Here is a 17,834-nt window from a genome sequence, read left to right as displayed (position 1 = left end):
AAAGCAATTGTTATTTTAAAAAGCAGTTTATGAATGGAATTCATCTTGATAAACATAAACCCCTTCAACTTTCTTATTCATCCCATTCCTACCCACCTCTTGACCTTATGCTTCCTAATTTTGCAAGATATATATTGAGTTCTTGACTGCATTCTTGTCTCCTGTTCTGTTGTGCTCATTTTGTTCAGCTTAGATACTTTTCAGTAATAAAGTACACTATTCTGCCTCTATCATTTCTGGGATCTGTTATCTTGCTCGAGAAAATCTTCTTCATCCCAGGACTCATTATTGTCTATTTTGTTTTATTTAGGTGCTTTTTTACATTGCTTTTCTAATGTTTGTGTATTTGTGTGTGTTCAGGTGTTTGTGTGTAAAATATATATAAAATGCCAGTTATTCATACCTGTAAGTCTACTGTGAGCTATTCAGAATAATGTTTAGAAGCCAACGTGGACAGTAAAGTTCCTGAGACTCTTATCTCCAATAAACCACATTGAATGCTACATGTGAAACTGTGACTCAAGTTATAATGCACTAACTCAGAGCATAAAAGCTCACAGATACTAGTAAGACACCTCCTTCTATAGTCTTCTCAACTTAACTTTTCTTTATTTTTTTCTTGTCCCCACATTTTGCTAATGGCATAAATTCCATTTTTTTACATCCCAGACTTGAACTTTTGTGTTTTACAAAAGAACTTTTCTCTATCAAAATTATTTTAAAAATAGATTTTCAGCTTTACAAATATAAGCCTTCAATACCACCATAAAAATACTTTGGGTATTGCATGTTTGTGATCAGTTTTCTGAAAATAAGCCCACTACACTTAATTGAATACATATTTTCTCTCTTTATATGAGTAACTAGTTTTACTTTACACTAAATTCCTATATAAAAATGCCTCTGTTTTCTATTGAGATTTTTTTTTATTTTACTTGTAGCATTTACATTATGTAGGCTGTGGTTTATGCTACATTGCACCATAAAGTAGATGGATTCAGTACAGAAATGTATTCACATGTTCAGAATGCCAAAAGTTTAAAATAAATTTATGAGCCAGACCACACACATGCACCATACTACTTCTGATAGTTGGGGCTACATTTGGCTTTTGCTACATGATTATTATGTCTGTTTCTTTTTTTTATTGTAATTAGTAAAAGGGTTACATGATATTTGCCAGATAGAAGGTGCATTAATTCACATACATTGATACCCTTTCACATGTCTTGGTACCCATTTCCCTCCCCTCCCACACCCCCCACCCGTCTTGGTTTTCCCCCCTTCCCTATCAAATTCCAAGTATCCAAATACAAATAAATTCAATATATCAGATAACAAAGTGAGATACTAAATGTCCCTCAGTTGATGAGTGGATCAACAAGTTGTGGTATTTGTACACAATGGAATTCTATGCTGCTGTCAGAAAGAATGACATCGCCCCATTTGTTAGGAAATGGAAAGACTTAGAAAAAATCATATTAAGTGAAGTAAGCCAGACTCAAAGGAACTTAGGCTCAATGGCTTCCCTCATTCGTCATCATCAGTAGAAACCTTGGGCTCTACTAGCAGAGATCTGCAATAGAGCAAAATGTTGATACATAAGGCCATATAATGTGAAGCTAATTGAAAGGACCTCCAGGATACTGAAACAAAAGCCACATAATGAATGATTGTTGTACTTAATGTACTATGTTTTCTCTCATCTCCTTTGCTATCCCTTGGTTATCTCATATTGGTATAGTATCTCACTTTGTTGTCTGTTTCATTTTTTGGGTTATCGTTTCCCATTTTGTCTGTATACTTAAGCTTTATTTCATTTTTAAAAGTAATGAGTACATGTCTTTTTGAACAGTGTTATCCCATCAGTTATTTTCTCCCACTTGCCGCCACCCACGAGCACCCTCCTCCCAAGTTATAAAGTTCATTTCCAACATAATGTATAGTGGGTATCACTGTTGCGTTGGTTAAACTTTTGTCTCAGGGTTTCTGTGATTCCCCTTGCCCTCCCCACACCAGATTAAAATTATATTTTCTTTCATTTAGGTTTATTTCTATATTTCACTTTTCTAAGAACAATTTTTTGGATTTAGAGTTCTTCCCCATAATTCAAAAGTATCTTTTTGTGATTTTTTACCTCTGAAGAGGATTATATTGTATTTTAGCTTTTGTAAATAAAGTAGCATTCGGAACTGTGAGATTACAGTGTGAATTGCTTCTTATGGGTTATAAAAATATACTCACTAATTCTTAATTTTTTCTCATATCTATTTCTTCCCATTTTTCTCCCAGATAAATTTTAGAATTTATCTGTGATGTTCTTGAAGACTTTTATATCAATAATATTTAAATCATAAACTTTGAGAAAATACTCTTTATATTGCTGTACTGAATCTCCCCACTCAAACTGGGGTATTTATATCCCCCAACTTTATAGATTTCTTTTCATGTATTTAAAAGTTCTATTATTTATTTTTATATGTTTCAAAGTTTATTTATATGTTTTATTTAGCATCACTTTACTAATTATAGGTAGGTCTTTGATATGAGAAATGAGATAACCTTTCATAGTATTTTATGATTGATAATTGTTACCATGTAAAGAAGAAATTTGTTTTTTAATTGTATTTTATTGTCGAGTGATATATAGAGGGGTTACAGTTATATTCATCAAGTGGTGGGTACATAACTTCTTGTACACTGTTATCCCTTCCCATGATTTTCTTCTACTTTTTTGCCCCACTCCCTCCCAATAATCTAGTATTTTCCCCTTCCCTTCCATATTTCAAATCAACAAAATAAATATATATACAATATACCAGGTATAAAAGTCAGATCCATTAACAACATGAAATAAACCTGAATGAGGAAAAAGAGCAAAGAAATAACTTCACATACTATTGTAAGAGCAACAATCACAGAGATAAACCTCTTGTTTCCATATACTGGAGTTAATTTTGCTTAGCATCATCCTAATAAGTTCATATGTACATAGATCTTGAGCTATTGTGATCCTCTGCTAGAATACTAGACATATATTAATGATTACAAATGGGGAAAACAATAGAATATATGTTCTTTGGGTCTGACTTACTTCACTTACTATGATTTTTTTCATTCTTTCCATTTCCTTACAAATGGGGCAATGTCATACTTTCTGACAGCAGCATAGAATTCCATTGTGTATGAATACCACATCTTGATCCATTAATCTACTGAGGAGAATCTGAGTTGTTTCTATTTCTTAACAATGGAAAATAATGTTTCAGTGAACATGGTTTTGCTCAGTTTATTATGGCTTTGTTTATGGACATTGGGGTAAATACCCAGAGAGTGTGTTTGCTGTGTCATAGGGGAGCTCTACATTTAGACTTTCGAGGAACTGCCATTCTGCTTTCCAGAGTGGGTGAACAAGTTAGCACTCCCATCAGCAGTGTAGTAGCGATCCCTCCTGTCCACATCCCCAGACGCATCTGTTGTTATTAGATTTCTTGATAATGGCTATTCTAACTGTAGTGATGTGGAATCTCAAAGCTGTTTGATTTGTATTTCTTTTATGGCCAGATATGTGAAACATTTTTTCATGTGGCTATTGTCCATTCTTACTTCTACTTCATATAAGTCTCCAAGTCTTTAGCCCACCTTTTAGTGAGATGGTTAATTCTTTGAGGATTTTTTTGAGAGATTCAATTTTTTGAGCTGTAAGTATATTTTAGATATGAGGTCCTTGTATGTTATATGACAAGTGAAGATCTTCTGGCATTTTGTGGGCTCAAGTGGTAGAGCTCTAGCCTTGAGAAAACCCAAGGACAGTTCTCAGGCCCTGAGCTTAAGCCCAGGACCGGCAAAAAAATATGTGTACATATATATATATTTATATGTATGTACATATTCTCTAAGAACTCATTGGCTTTTCTCTCAGTTCACTCAATAAACCTCCATTCATATTGTCTTTCCTTCTCTTTGTTTTCCTAGTTATTTTTTTCCATTGCTCTTACTCTATGTACTTGAACTTCCTACCTATATTATATATGATAGCTTAAACCCCTCCCCCTTCCAGTCATCTACGAACAATTGTTTGGAAACTTTGGAATTGTAGAGAGTTTTATTCAGAGTTGATGTGGTTCAAGAGAATTAAATATTGATTACTGAATACACACAAATCTAATGTATACAAAAAGTCAATTAAAATGTTTCAAATGGGGGACCCATAAGCCTTTGTTAAAATCTTAAATGTGTTCTGATTTCAAATAAGTTTCACTGGCTTCAGAAGGTAATTTACACACACTCCAACAATGATGTTGAAAATAACATTCTCTCTAGAGGCTACATTACATATTTTTCTGTATTTCTTAGAATATATTAATTTGATAAAGTGATCTTTCTTTGATATTTTCATATATGAATATATAGTATTTTGATCAAATTCATCATACTTATTTCTCCTTATCTCTACTTATCACTATTTAAAAGAATTTTGATGAGTTGTATTATTCACTTTTCATGCATGCCTATGAAATACTTCATTCATATTCACTTTTCTCATTCACTCTATCCTTTCATTCTGCCCCACCCACTGGTTCTCAATCCAGAGTGTCCATCCACTTATTTGTGTTATGCCAGTTATATTTTGGTCTAATATCCACATATGAGATAGAACATGTGATGATTTTCTTTCTACATCTCACTTATTTCACTTAACACAGTAAACTCTAGTTCCACACGTTATCCTGTGGATGACATAAATTCATTATTATGGAAGAGCAATAATCATTGTTTATGGGTGTAACATAGCTACACTTGATCCATTTATCAATAGATAAACATCTAGACAGACTTCATAGCTTAGTTCCTGTAAATACTGTTTTTATATCAGACTCATGCTGTTTTATATATAATGGCTGTCTATAATTGTAAGTGAAGGTTTCTGATAGCTCTTGCATTACTATTCTGCCCAGAATTGCTTAAGCTGTTTGGGATCTTGTTTGGGATCTTTTGTACTCAGATATAAGTTTCAAGATTTTTTTTTACTATTTCTATGATAAAATATGCTAGAATTCTTATAGGCACTACATTGAAGCCATAATTTTCTTTTGGTAGTACGACTATTTTCACAGTAGCAATTTTACAACTCCATACCACGCCAGTTCCTTCTTTTATACTGCAATGCATAGAGGGGTTACAGTTATATTTGCCAGGTAGTAGGTGAATTACTTCTCACACATTGATACCCCTTCTCAAGTTTTGTCCCCATTTCCCTCCCTCAACCCCTTCCAATCATCTTGTTTTCCCCTTCCCTTTCCTATTTCAAATAATCAAATAAATGTATAAACAATATGCCAGGTAATAAAGTCAGATATAGTAACAATATGAGATTAAACAAAGGGCAATGAAAGAGAAGAGAAATAATATAACACATTAAGAACAACAATCACACAAGTTAAAGCTCATGTTTCCATCTCCTAGAAATCTTTTTATTTAGTATCATCCTATATGACCTTATGAATCTAGGTTTTGCACTATTGTAATCCATTGCTAGGAGAGTCCTAGATGTGTATTAATTATTACAAATGAGGGAAACCCTTGAGTCTACTATGTTCCTTTGGGTCTGGCTTACTTCACTTAGTATGATTTTTTTCCAAATCTTTCTGTTTCCTTACAAATGGGGTGATGGCATTCTTTCTGATGGCGACATAGAATTAACTACCACATCTTCTTGATCCAATCATCTACTGAGGAGCATCCATGTTGGTTCCATATCTTCATATGGTAAATTGTGCTGCAGTGAGCATCATTGTGCAGATTATTCCACCCTGCAACACCAGAATATAGGGATTTTTTCTGCAACACATGAAACATTTTCTAAAATAGATCACATTTTAGGGCATAAAGCAAACCTGTGCAGATTCAGGAACACTGAATTTATTCCCTGCATTCTCTCAGATGACAACAGCATTAAATTGGAACTGAGCACCAATCTCCACCAAGGAAAACCCTTTAATTCATGGAGATTGAACAACACATTGCTGAATCAACAGTGGGTCATTGAGGAGATCAGAACAGAAATTCAACAGTTTATGGAACTTAACAAAAAGGAACACACAAAATGTCAGCTCCTTCGGGACACAGCAAAGGCAGTACTCAGAGGAAAATTAATAGCTCTGAGCACCTACATTAACAAATTGGAAAAATCTCAAAGTAACAATGTAATGGTGCAACTTAAGCTCTTTAAAAAAGAGTAACAACCCAATCCCAATTCCAGTAGAAGTAAGCAACTTATTAAAATTAAAGCAGAATTAAGTGAATCACACTTTTCTTTTGGAACTGGCATCAGATCTGAATCCTCCAGGTTTCAGCCTCCTGAAGATCATAGGCATGAGCAACTGGCACCTGGCAAGAATTAGGTATCTCATATTTTCCAACTGTTCTGGTCAAAAACTATGACAATTACCACCATGTCCCTTGATATATGAGCTTTGCCCTTGCCTTTGAGCCTTTTTTCTAGTCAGTTCCTACAATGTTTGCAATGTTATCCCCATGAAAATGGCATGTCCATCTCACTACATGTATTTCTATTCAATGAAATATTAACAAGAAAGATTTCCATGAGCATTTAACATGTCAATGTTTAGTTTGCTTCATCAAACTGCCTATGGTGAGTGCATCATCACGTAGTCTATATCCTAACTGGAGCAAAAGCTCCAAAACAGGGGACCGTCTGTATTTTTCATTACTGTATTTCATTTCTGTAGAATCCTGTCTGATATAGCATATGCAATATATGATGAATGATAAAGATAAATATTTAATTTCTTACATCTGCTTAGAGAATTAAACATATAATTTTCTGATACATACATTACATGCATTTACATATTCATACATTTATATTTGTAAAATGTATGATAGAAATACGATTTTAAAGTATTTGTTTTACATAAACCTATAAACATGTAATATATGAAATGCCTTTTAAAACAACATTTGATAATATTAAATACACAGAAAGGTTTCTGCTTATTTCCACTTAACTAGGCATACACATTCTGAAATTTAAATAAATTCAGTATGAAGAATCATTGCATATAAACTTCCAACTTAGAATCAAGACTTATTTTTCCAAAAGGTTCTTTGCAAATAATAAATTTCATGCAGGAGTCATTATTAGTCTCTAGATAAAAACAACAATTAGGCATGTTTACCTATAATTTTTCTTTTCCAACATTACTTTTTAAAATGGGATTATGTTGCACTAAATGGGAATTTGAACTGGATGGGTCTTGTGGCCATGATCCAAAAGCAAATTTGCATATATATTATTCATACCTAATAATGTTGTGCTCCTTATTTTTTCTCTTTTATCACCCAATTTTTTATGATTCATGAATTTAAATAATGACACACTTTGGACTCAATTTTCAAAATGATGTGTCTGAGAATAAAATTTACTTAAATATGGTAATGTTCACAATACTAAGGATTGAAGTCTGGAGCCATTCTTGATAGCCAGGCACTTTACCACTTAGGTCACACTTTGAGCTCTAGAAAAATACTTAAAATAACAATCACAGCCACTTCAAAACCAAGCATTTTTCAGGTATGTGATGAGAAATGTTGAGAATGTTGACTTGAGAACTTCATAAATAGGATTTTCTGTGTTCCACTGATGTCCGTATGTTCACACCATATCGAATTTTGCAATTTTTAAGGAATCATTCTAATGTCATTAAAATTGATAATAGTTAAATGTGGTCTAATAATCACATTTAAAATTCTGCTTTTGTATATTGTATACAAAAATATGTATAGTCAAGTGATAGTGCTCTAGCCTTGAGAAAAGTCCAAAGACAATGCTCAGGCCCTGAGTTCAAGCTCCACGAGTGGCAAAAAAAATGTACAGTTATATATATACATATATATGTCTACATGTATGTTTATATTCCATATATTTCTTTAACAGATCAAAAGGAAAAATATAAAATTGTGTCCTCTCCTCAAACTTATGCAAAGTACACCCTGAGTTTATTCAGGTTAAATTCTCAAAGCCAAACTTGTCATGTTTGGCAGAAAGCATAAATAAATATCGTTTGTCCTCTAGCATCTCTCAATGTGGAATAATCTTGTTGTTTGATACATGAATTTTAATTGTGAGAAGCAATGGGTACTTTATTTCACCTATATGATAATTTATACTCTCAAGAACAATTAGGAGGATTCCTGAGGTAAAATGTTGTTTACCAATATTTTCTGCTAAAGAATTTTAGTTTTTCACTTTGAACAATTAAATCCGAAATATATTCACAGTTAAGTTCTATATGAATGAGTCACAGATGCAATTCTCTTTTTTTACTTATGGGAAAAGTTGCTTCCAGGTTCATTTACAAAATGGCTTCATCACAACTGATTTTCTCTGCCACTGTTAAAGAACATTTGAGAGGCTAATAAGCTCAACCTGGGTTTCTATACAAAGAGAGAGTGCTAACATAGTATAAAAAAACATAAATTGATTCTTTAACTAAGATATCTTCCAGTTAATATGCCTCTATAACCAATCAACTATTTTCTGGCTTGTTTCCTGAATATCCCTCATGGCTCTTTTCCAGCTGTCTGTGGTCTAACACTGCCTAATTTATCAATCACTATCTTCTCAACTAAACTCCTCAAAATTTGTATACACCTGATTTTGTCTTTATTACCTTTCTCAGAAATTCCTTGTAGTTTCTGCTAACTTTTGTCAGAAGATTTGTTAGTTTCAGTGGTAATGCCACACTATCATGAATACTAAAGCATTGTGATTATATATAATATCTGTTATGCTATTATCCTTGTACCTATTTGTCAATTGATATTTAAAGTTTAAAGTAAGCTTTAGAAACTCTGCAGAAAAACCTTCTCGGGTTTTGAATGGAGTTACACCACAGTCCAATTATAGATTGATTTTGAGAGAATATACACAGCTATAATTTTCCTTCTACAATTATAATTCTAGTTCATGACTTATTATATTCATCTATTTAGATCTTCAACAATTCAATACATTCCACTGTTTTGTAATCTTGGTTAATTTAAATATAATCCATTTAAATATTTCATTAAATTTATTTGCATGTATATTACATTTGATTTGCTATTACTAAATGATGCTTTTTCAAATAGATGTATTTAGGTTCTTTGCACATGTTTAGATATAAATTTGACGTTGTAAGCTGAGATTATTTTCATTTGAAATTGTGAAGGCATTAATTGTTATAGAATAAAATCTAACCTTAAAATATGATTCTTTTCATTTTTACAAATACCAATAATATCAAGGTCTAAGGAATTCATTTACTCTTCCAAATTCTCTTATCTGCTCTGCAGGCTACTCTTGCTTCAGATTCCAGCCTCTGGTAGTGATTGATTAGTTTTCTGTCTCATTTATAGCTCTGTTCTTTAGAAAATGTTATATGACTAGAATTAAATACTAGCATTTGAGTCACTTTTTTTCAATTTGCAAAATGTAAGTAAGATCCAAATATACACTTGTATTCATTAGCAGTGTACTGTCTTCCTTTTAGTGGGTGAGTAGTATTTCATTGTTTTTGATATATAACAGAGCATGTTAATCCATTCACATTTTCTTCCCAAATTTGACTATTATGAATTCATTTATAGAAAATTCATATCATAAAATAAGCGTTTTTATTAAAATAAACTTTGTATCTCTAGTTAAAATTAGGGTGTGGCGTTGCAGGTTTGTGACATAAGCATGTGTTTTACTTCATAAAGGAAACTATCATAGATCAGCAGAGGCAGAAGCTGGAGCAGCCACAGCCTGTACCCTTTCCGTCCACCCACCCTCCACTGCCCTTTATCCGCCCCGGGGTCTCATTTCCCCTTCCTCCTCCTTCTCCTCTACTCCCTCCTTCCTTCTCTGCCTACCCATCTGTTCCTACTCTTCCACCCCCCCCCAGCTTCCCACCCTTCCTCTTCCCTCTGACCCCTCTTCTCCAACTTCTCTTCTCCGCTCAGTCCGTCTGGATCCTGCAGCTTTTTTACCTGACCACCCAAAGCCCAGCTTCCTATAACACTGTTCGACATGGACACCGGTGTGGTGGAAGGTAGATTAAATGTCACGCTCACCATCCGGCTACTTATGCATGGAAGGGAAGTTGGTAGTATCATTGGAAAGAAAGGAGAATCAGTTAAGAAAATGAGAGAGGAGAGTGGAGCACGTATCAACATCTCAGAAGGTAATTGTCCTGAGAGAATTGTCACATTGGTTGGACCCACTAGTGCTATCTTCAAGGCCTTTGCTATGATCATTGACAAGCAGGAAAAGGACATCAGCAGCTCGATGACCAATAATAGTACAGCTTCCAGTAGACCCTTGATCACTCAAAGACTGGTAGTTTCTGCTAGTCAATGTGGCTCTCTCATTGGAAAAGGTGGGTGCAAGATCAGGCAAATACGAGAAAGTACAGGGGCGCAGATACAGATGGCAGGTGATATGCTTCCCAGCTCAACTGAGAGGTCCATCAGTATTACTGGCATTCCTCAATCAGTCATTGAGTGTTTTAAACAGATTTGCATGCTCATTTTGGAATTCCCTCCGAAGGGTGTCAACATTCCTTACCGGCCCAAACCATCAAGTTCTCCAGTCAGCTTGGCAGGTGGTCAGGACAGGCATAGCACCGGCAGCAACAGTGCAAGTTTTCCCCACACCAGCCCATCCGTGTGCCTCAATTCTGACCAGGACGGATCACCTCTAGATTTGACCAAGCTGCACCAGCTAGCAGTGCAACAGCCTCATTTCCCCAAGGCACATGACAGTACCGGATTCCATGCAGGTTTGGATGCGTCTGCTCATACTGCTTCTCAAGAACTTACCATCCCAAATAGTTTGATTGGTTGCATAATTGGGCGTCAAGGTGCCAAAATCAATGAGATCCGTCGCATGTCCGGGGCGCAGATCAAAATTGCAAACCCAGTGGAAGGATCTACTGATAGACTGGTTATCATCACTGGATCTGCTGCCAGCATTAGCTTGGCTCAATATTTAATCAATGTCAGGCTTTCCTCAGAGAGTGATGGCATGGGGAGTAGTTAGAACAACATAGACTTATCCTTAATTCCTTTCAGCTGTTTACCTCTACCTCTCATGATCCATCTGTGTAGTTTCTGATTAGTCAGTGATTCCAGGTTTTAAATAGTTTGTAAAATTTCAGTTTATACACACTTTGTAGTCCACTTGTGTTTTTTTTCTAAATTAAGGTGTTTTAATTCCTTTCTCTGTTTAGCTGTCAATGCTGAGATATTTAATTTTATAATATAAGCTCTTTCCTACGTTTTAGTGGGTTTCTATTGGGCTCATGAATTTGTCATGGAAAATGTAAGACTGAAATATTAAGAGTGGAATATCAATTTAGTTCTGTTATGGGCTGGAGCTTTTTCTTCGTGAAAAAAAATCTGGTTATCACTGTGATTCATGATCGATGTGAATTTTAGTCCTGATATTACGCTGTTTTTTGTATCTTCTATTCCTCTCAGGACCCTGGCTGGGTTTTGACTGTAAGTTTATCTGACTTGAAGAGGGAGGGGAAAGCACAGAAATGGTGGGGAAAAAGGTGAGCTCATTCAGTAGTGATACTAGACATTGTGTTGGAAATGAACTTTGCAACTTGGGGCAGAGGGGGATCAGGAGGGGAAAGATAGAAAATGAAAAAAGGGGTGGCACTGTTCCAAAGATATGTATTCAATACTATGGTACTGTAATCCCTCTGTGCATCACATTTATAATAAAGATAGACTATTCAAAATAAGATATTTTCATCTGTCTACTACTGCATATATTTTATTGGTCCTTAATCCTCTTTTCCCATAAGCCAAGCATGTTGTTGAACCTTGTAAAGCTGGTGACTCTGAAGACTAAGGATAATACTTTCCTAGGACTTGCCTGGAAGGAATTCCTGTGGTAGTGGAAGAAATTGTGCATGTATGACATGATGCTAACTATCTGATCTGGACTCAGCTTCTTGGAAATGCCTTTCCCTTTGTTTACTTTTGCATATTTATGAAAATTGTGCCTTGTTTTTTTAAAACTGTCAAACTTCTATATACAATGTATATTAATGCATTTTTTACCAGTAGTATAAGATCTTTGATGACTACAGAACTCTGGGCACAAAATTCCTTTTTAAACTGTCCAATAAATAACTTCTTGGAATAGCTTTAAGTTAAATAAGGTTGTCTCTCTAGGTTACCACCAAACAATTTCTCTGGCAAAAACTAACTGGAACATTGTCAGTTAACACAGTTAACAGAACCCTTCCTTTTATTTACTCTATTATCTCCCTCCCTTTAAAACATTCAGTTACTTCTGAACAAATTGGGGTGGGAGACAAATTTTCCCATAGTGCATGTATTTACTGAATAAAGTGTATTTTTCATCAATTTATATTTGTTTTAGCACTGTTAGTTTTTCCACATTCTCACTAGAACCTATTATGTATTGCAAATGTTTCTCCAATACTGTAGTTTGAACTCAGATGTGTCTTCCAAAGAAGTTACTCTGTCACTTAAGCCAAGCCACCAATTCCGTTTTGTTTTTTTAGTCTCACTTATTTTTTTGATCCAGTCTGAGCAACAATTCTTATATTTTTGCTCCGTTTATCACTGGAGATGATAGGCTTCTGTACCTGGGATAAAAGTATGCACAACCTTGCAAGGTACTAACAAATGGTTATGAGATTTCATAAATATTTGTACTGTAGCTGTTCATCAATCATGATCTTCTGATCTTCACCTCCACAGATATTAAAATTTCAGTCTTGAATCATGTTCGGATGTATTTTTAAATTTTGCTTAACTGAGTTTTTAATATTGTTGCAGGCAACTTTTGATTTGTTTTTCTTATATTTTTATTGTAATTAATAGAAGGGTTACATGATATTTTCCAGATAGATGTTGCATTAATTCCCATACATTGATACCCTTTCACATGTCTTGGTCACCATTTCCCTCCCCCCACCCCCACCCTTCATCTTGTTTTCCTCTGTTCCCTATCCAGTTTCAAAGAACCAAACACAAATATATCCGATATATCAGGTAACAAAGTGAGATACTGTAACAAAATGAGATAACCAAGGGACAGCAAAAGAGATGAGAGATAACATAGTACCTTAAGAACAATAATCATTCATTATACGGCTTATGTTTCTATATCCTAGAGATCCTTTCATTTAGCGTCATACTATATGGCCTTTTGTGTCAAGGTTTTGCTCTATTGCAAATCTCTGCTAGGAGAGCCCAAGGTTTCTACTGATTATGACAAATGAGGGAAACCATTGAGCCTAAGTTCCTCTGAGTCTGGATTACTTCACTTAATATGATCTTTTCTAAGTCTTGCCATTTCCTAACAAATGGGGCAATGTCATTCTTTCTGACAGCAGCCTAGAATTCTGTTGTGTACAAATACCACATCTTGTTGATCCACTCATCAACTGAGGGACATCTAGGTTGGTTCCATATCTTTACTATGGTAAATAGTGCTGCAATGAACATTGTTGTGCTGGTGGATTTAGTATGTCCTTGTTTCTGGATAATTGGGTAAATGCCAAGTAGTGGAATGGCTGGGTCATAGGAGAGCTCTATGTTTAGTCTTTTGAAGTACTGCCATACTGCTTTCCATAGTGGTTGAACGAGTTTGCACTCCCACCAACACTGTAGTAGTGATCCCTCCTGGCCACATCCCTTCCAGCATCTGTTGTTATTCGTTTTCTTGATCCTGGCCATTCTAACTGGAGTGAGGTGGAATCTTAGAGTTTTTTGATTTGCATTTCTTTTATGGCCAGAGATGGTGAGCATTTCTTCATGTGTCTATAGGCCATTTTTGTTTCTTCTTCAGAGAAGACTCTCTTTAAGTCTTTGGCCCATTTTTTAATGGGATGGTTGTTACTTTGGAGATTAGTTTTGGAGAGATTCAAGTTTTGAGATGTTGATATATTTTAGATATGAGGCCTTTGTCATTTGTATGGTTTGTGAAGATCTTCTCCCACTCTGTAGGCTTCCTGATTAGTTTACTAGTTATGTCCTTTGCCATACAAAAGCTCTGCAGTTTAATGCAGTCCCACTTATCCAGCCTTTCTCTGATTTGCTGTGATTCTTGGTCCTTATTAAGAAAGTTTCAACCTGTGCCAAGGAGGCCTAGAGTGTCTCCCATTCCTTCTTGTAAAGTTTTCAGTGTGTCAGTTTTTACCTCCAGGTCTTTGATCCATTTGGAGTTAATTCTAGGGCAGGGTGACAAAGAAGGAACCAACTTTAGTTTTCTGCAGTTGCTTAACCAGTTCAGCCAGCACAACTTGTTGAAGAGGCTATCTTTCTTCCATTCTATTTTTTTGGCTCCCTTGTCAAAGATTAGGTGGCCATAAGTCTGTGGTTTAATATCTGGGTCTTCAGTTCTATTCCAATGGTCTTCAGGCCTGTTCTTGTGCCAGTACCAAGCTGTTTTGATAATTATGGCTCTGTAATAGAGTCTAAAGTTTGGTATTGAAATTCCTCCTGTGCTGTTTTTTCTGCTAAGAAGTGTTTTTTGCTCTATGGGGTCTTTTATTATTCCATATGAAATTTTGGATTGCCTCTTCTATTTCTTTAAAGAATGACATTGGGATATTGATGGGTATTGCGTTGAATTTGTAGATAGCCCTTGGCAAGATTGTCATTTTCACAATATTGATTCTTCCAATCCAGGAGCATGGGAGGTTTTTCCATTTCCTCAGTTCTGCTTTAATTTCCTTTTTCAAGGTTTTAAAGTTTTCATCAAAAAGGTCCTTTACATTCTTAGTTAAGGTAATTCCTAGGTACTTTATTTTCTTTGAGGCTATTGCAAAAGGAGTTGCTTTCCTAATTGTTGCCTCATTCCTCTCACTGTTGGCGTAGAGGAAGGCAGTTGATTTTTGAGGGTTAATTTTATAGCCTGATACCCTTCCAAAGTTTTGAATCAGCTCAAGGAGCTTGGGAGTAGAGTCTATAGGATTCTTTAAATACAAAATCATGTCATCTGCAAAGAGGGAAAGTTTTACTTCCTCTTTCCCTATTTGGATCCCCTTTATGCTTCCTTCTTACCTTATTACACTGGGTTGGTATTCTAATAATATGTTAAAGAGTAGTGGAGAGAGTGGGCATCCGTGTCTCGTTCCTGATTTTAGAGGGAATGGCTTTAGCTTTTCGCCTTTAATATAATACTAGCTGTGTGTTTGTCATTCACAGCCTTTATTATATGGAGGAATGTTCCATGGATTTCTAGTTTCTCCAGAGCTTTTAACATAAAGGGTTGTTGGATCTTGTCAAATGCCTTTTCCACATCTATTGAGACAATCATGTGATTTTTGTCCCTGCTCCTGTTGATGTGCTGAATTATATTAATTGATTTGCATATGTTGAACCAGCTTTGCCTCCCTGTGATGAAATCTGTTACATCATAGTGTATAATTTTCTTTGTGAACAACAGAAATTTATTTTCTCACAGTTCTGAAGTTTGGAAGCTAGATGTCTAAGAGTCACCAGAGTTAGTTTCTTCTGAGGCTTCTCTTCTTGCTCTACAGATGATTGACCTTTGTTTTCCTCTTCATGTGCTTGCCATTCCTATGATGCCTCCTCCTCCTCCTCTGCTTCTTCCGCCTCCTTCGTTCTTCTACCACCTCCTTCTCTTCCTCTTCCTCCTCTTCTTCTTCCTCCTCCTCTTCATCCTCCTCCTCCTTCTTCTGACACCATTCAGATTCCATAGGGTTTACCTTAAAGGTGTGGTACTGTTTTAACTTATTTATGTCTCTGGAGGCCTTCTCTCTAAGCACAAGGTCATTCTTATAGATTGTTGGGTTACGGTTTCAGTATATGAATTTGCAGAGATAACAATTTGTTCCACAATTGGCTACTATTCAGGACAACTATAAGGGTTAGCTATATGAACATGATTAAATAGAAACTGCTAAAAATGGACAGCCATCCTATTCCAATTAACAAAATAAATCCCAGAGGATTTACTGTTTATGGAAAAAGTGTATAATTTTTTTGATGAGTTGTTGTAGACGGTGGGCCAGTATTTTGTTGAGAAGTTTTGCATCGATATTCATCAAAGAAATAGGTCTATAATTCTCTTTCTTTGAGGAATCTCTGTCTGGTTTGGGGATGAGGGTTATACTGGCTTCATAGAATGAGTTTGGTAAAGAACCTTCATTTCAGTTTCATTGAAGAGATCAGGCAAAAGTTGAAATCATGCAAAAACCTGACCAGGTAGCAGAACTAGTTGACTTGAATCACATAAAAATATCCTGGGCATATTGTAGGAAAGTTCCATTTAGAGAATAATTCCACATGTGGCCTATTACAAGGAGCGGTGAATTTTGGACTATAGATATGTGGACTATATACTATGAATAGGAAATAGAAGGTAACAAAGCAAGAATGTTTCTGTCCAGTTAGAAGGTAGACAGGTATAGATATTAAATGGATATTAGATAGGCATGCTTTTAAACTATTTTTTTGTCGATTGTGGGGCTTAAATTCTGGTTTGTAGCACTGTCCCTGAGCTCTTCAGCTCAAGTGTAGAGCTCTACCACTTGTGCCACAGAATCACTTCCGGTTTTCTGGTGGTTGATTGGAGATGAGTCTCATGGACAATAGTGCCCCGCTGGCTTTTAACTGCAATCCTAAAATTTCAGCCTTCTGAGTAGCTGGGATTACAGGTGAGAGCCATCGGCACTGTTCTCATTTTCTTGATTTCCAGGTTTTGCTTATTTTTGAAAGGCAAGGACAAAGTGATTCTAATTAGAATCTGATCCTCTCTTAGCTGAGCAGTTCTTTTAAATGCCTTTGTGTGGTTCCTAATTGCCATGACTATCCAGGTGCATCTGGCAGATCTCTTTTCCATGCTGGGATGATATTTGTCATTGCTCATTGCTGGGATGATTGTTCCAGTTGGTTGATATAGTCTATGCCCATTTTATTCCTTATGTAAGCAACAAGGAGACCAGTAGAAATACTTTTTTAAGCATGGTTTATTCAAAACTTATTAAGAACCAAAGTTAAATTGGACAAACTTGTAAGAGTCACCCGTTCTTCTGTGAGTCTGACTAAATGCTACATAGGATAAAATCTGTAATGACAACCTAGAAAAAAATGAGGGTATTAAAACAGCAACTGATTAAAAAATCAAGTTTGTTTTTAACTCAACATAGCACTTTAGGATACTAATTACTTGGGAAAAGACAGCAAATAGGGAAAATTCCATTTGAGTTGAAAGGTGTTCATTTGAAGGACCTTAACATAAACACTTAGGTGAATTTTTGTTTAGTCGCCACTTATTTTTGTATGACCAACTTAATAGTGCATAAACAATTACTTTCATAGATGGACATAAAGAAAGAGATGCAAACTTACATCAGTATATTAATCTTGACCTTATTTAAATCATAGCCAACTTAATCACACACCAACTTTACTCATTTTACTTATAAGATCTAACTTTTAAGACCTACACATAACATTTGCTACATGCTCTAACTTTCAAGGTTTTGTAACAAGCATTTAAGACCCTTCTTTTCCCCAGTCCCTTATCTGACGGAATCCTTTTCTTGTTTCCCCAGTATCTCTTTCCTAGGCTTTCTTTACTAACTTTCCTCTTTGTTTACATTTCCCCTTTCTGGTTTCCTTTATCTCCTTAGTAGAACTGGGTCTCATTACTTTTATTACTTCCCTTGTTAATTTTTTTTTCCTTTTAATAAACTTGATAATTAACTCTTTTGATATAAAATTTAGTTACAAAAGCTAGGAAGGAGAAAAGGATCTCAGGTCTGGTG

At 35.3% G+C, this 17,834-nt stretch overlaps 1 pseudogene; it reads left to right on the top strand.

Annotated features, from left to right (window-relative positions):
* The first annotated feature begins 9,938 nt into the window (after positions 1-9,938).
* Positions 9,939-11,166, top strand: LOC150041160 (poly(rC)-binding protein 2 pseudogene; annotated as a pseudogene).
* Positions 11,167-17,834: the final 6,668 nt, after the last annotated feature.

Source organism: Megascapheus bottae, chromosome X, assembly GCF_031878675.1.
Source record: "Megascapheus bottae isolate mThoBot1 chromosome X, mThoBot2.hap1, whole genome shotgun sequence".
NCBI classification, from domain to species: domain Eukaryota; kingdom Metazoa; phylum Chordata; class Mammalia; order Rodentia; family Geomyidae; genus Megascapheus; species Megascapheus bottae.
Note: the sequence above shows the minus strand (reverse complement) of the source record. Positions and strands in the feature narration are given on the sequence as shown.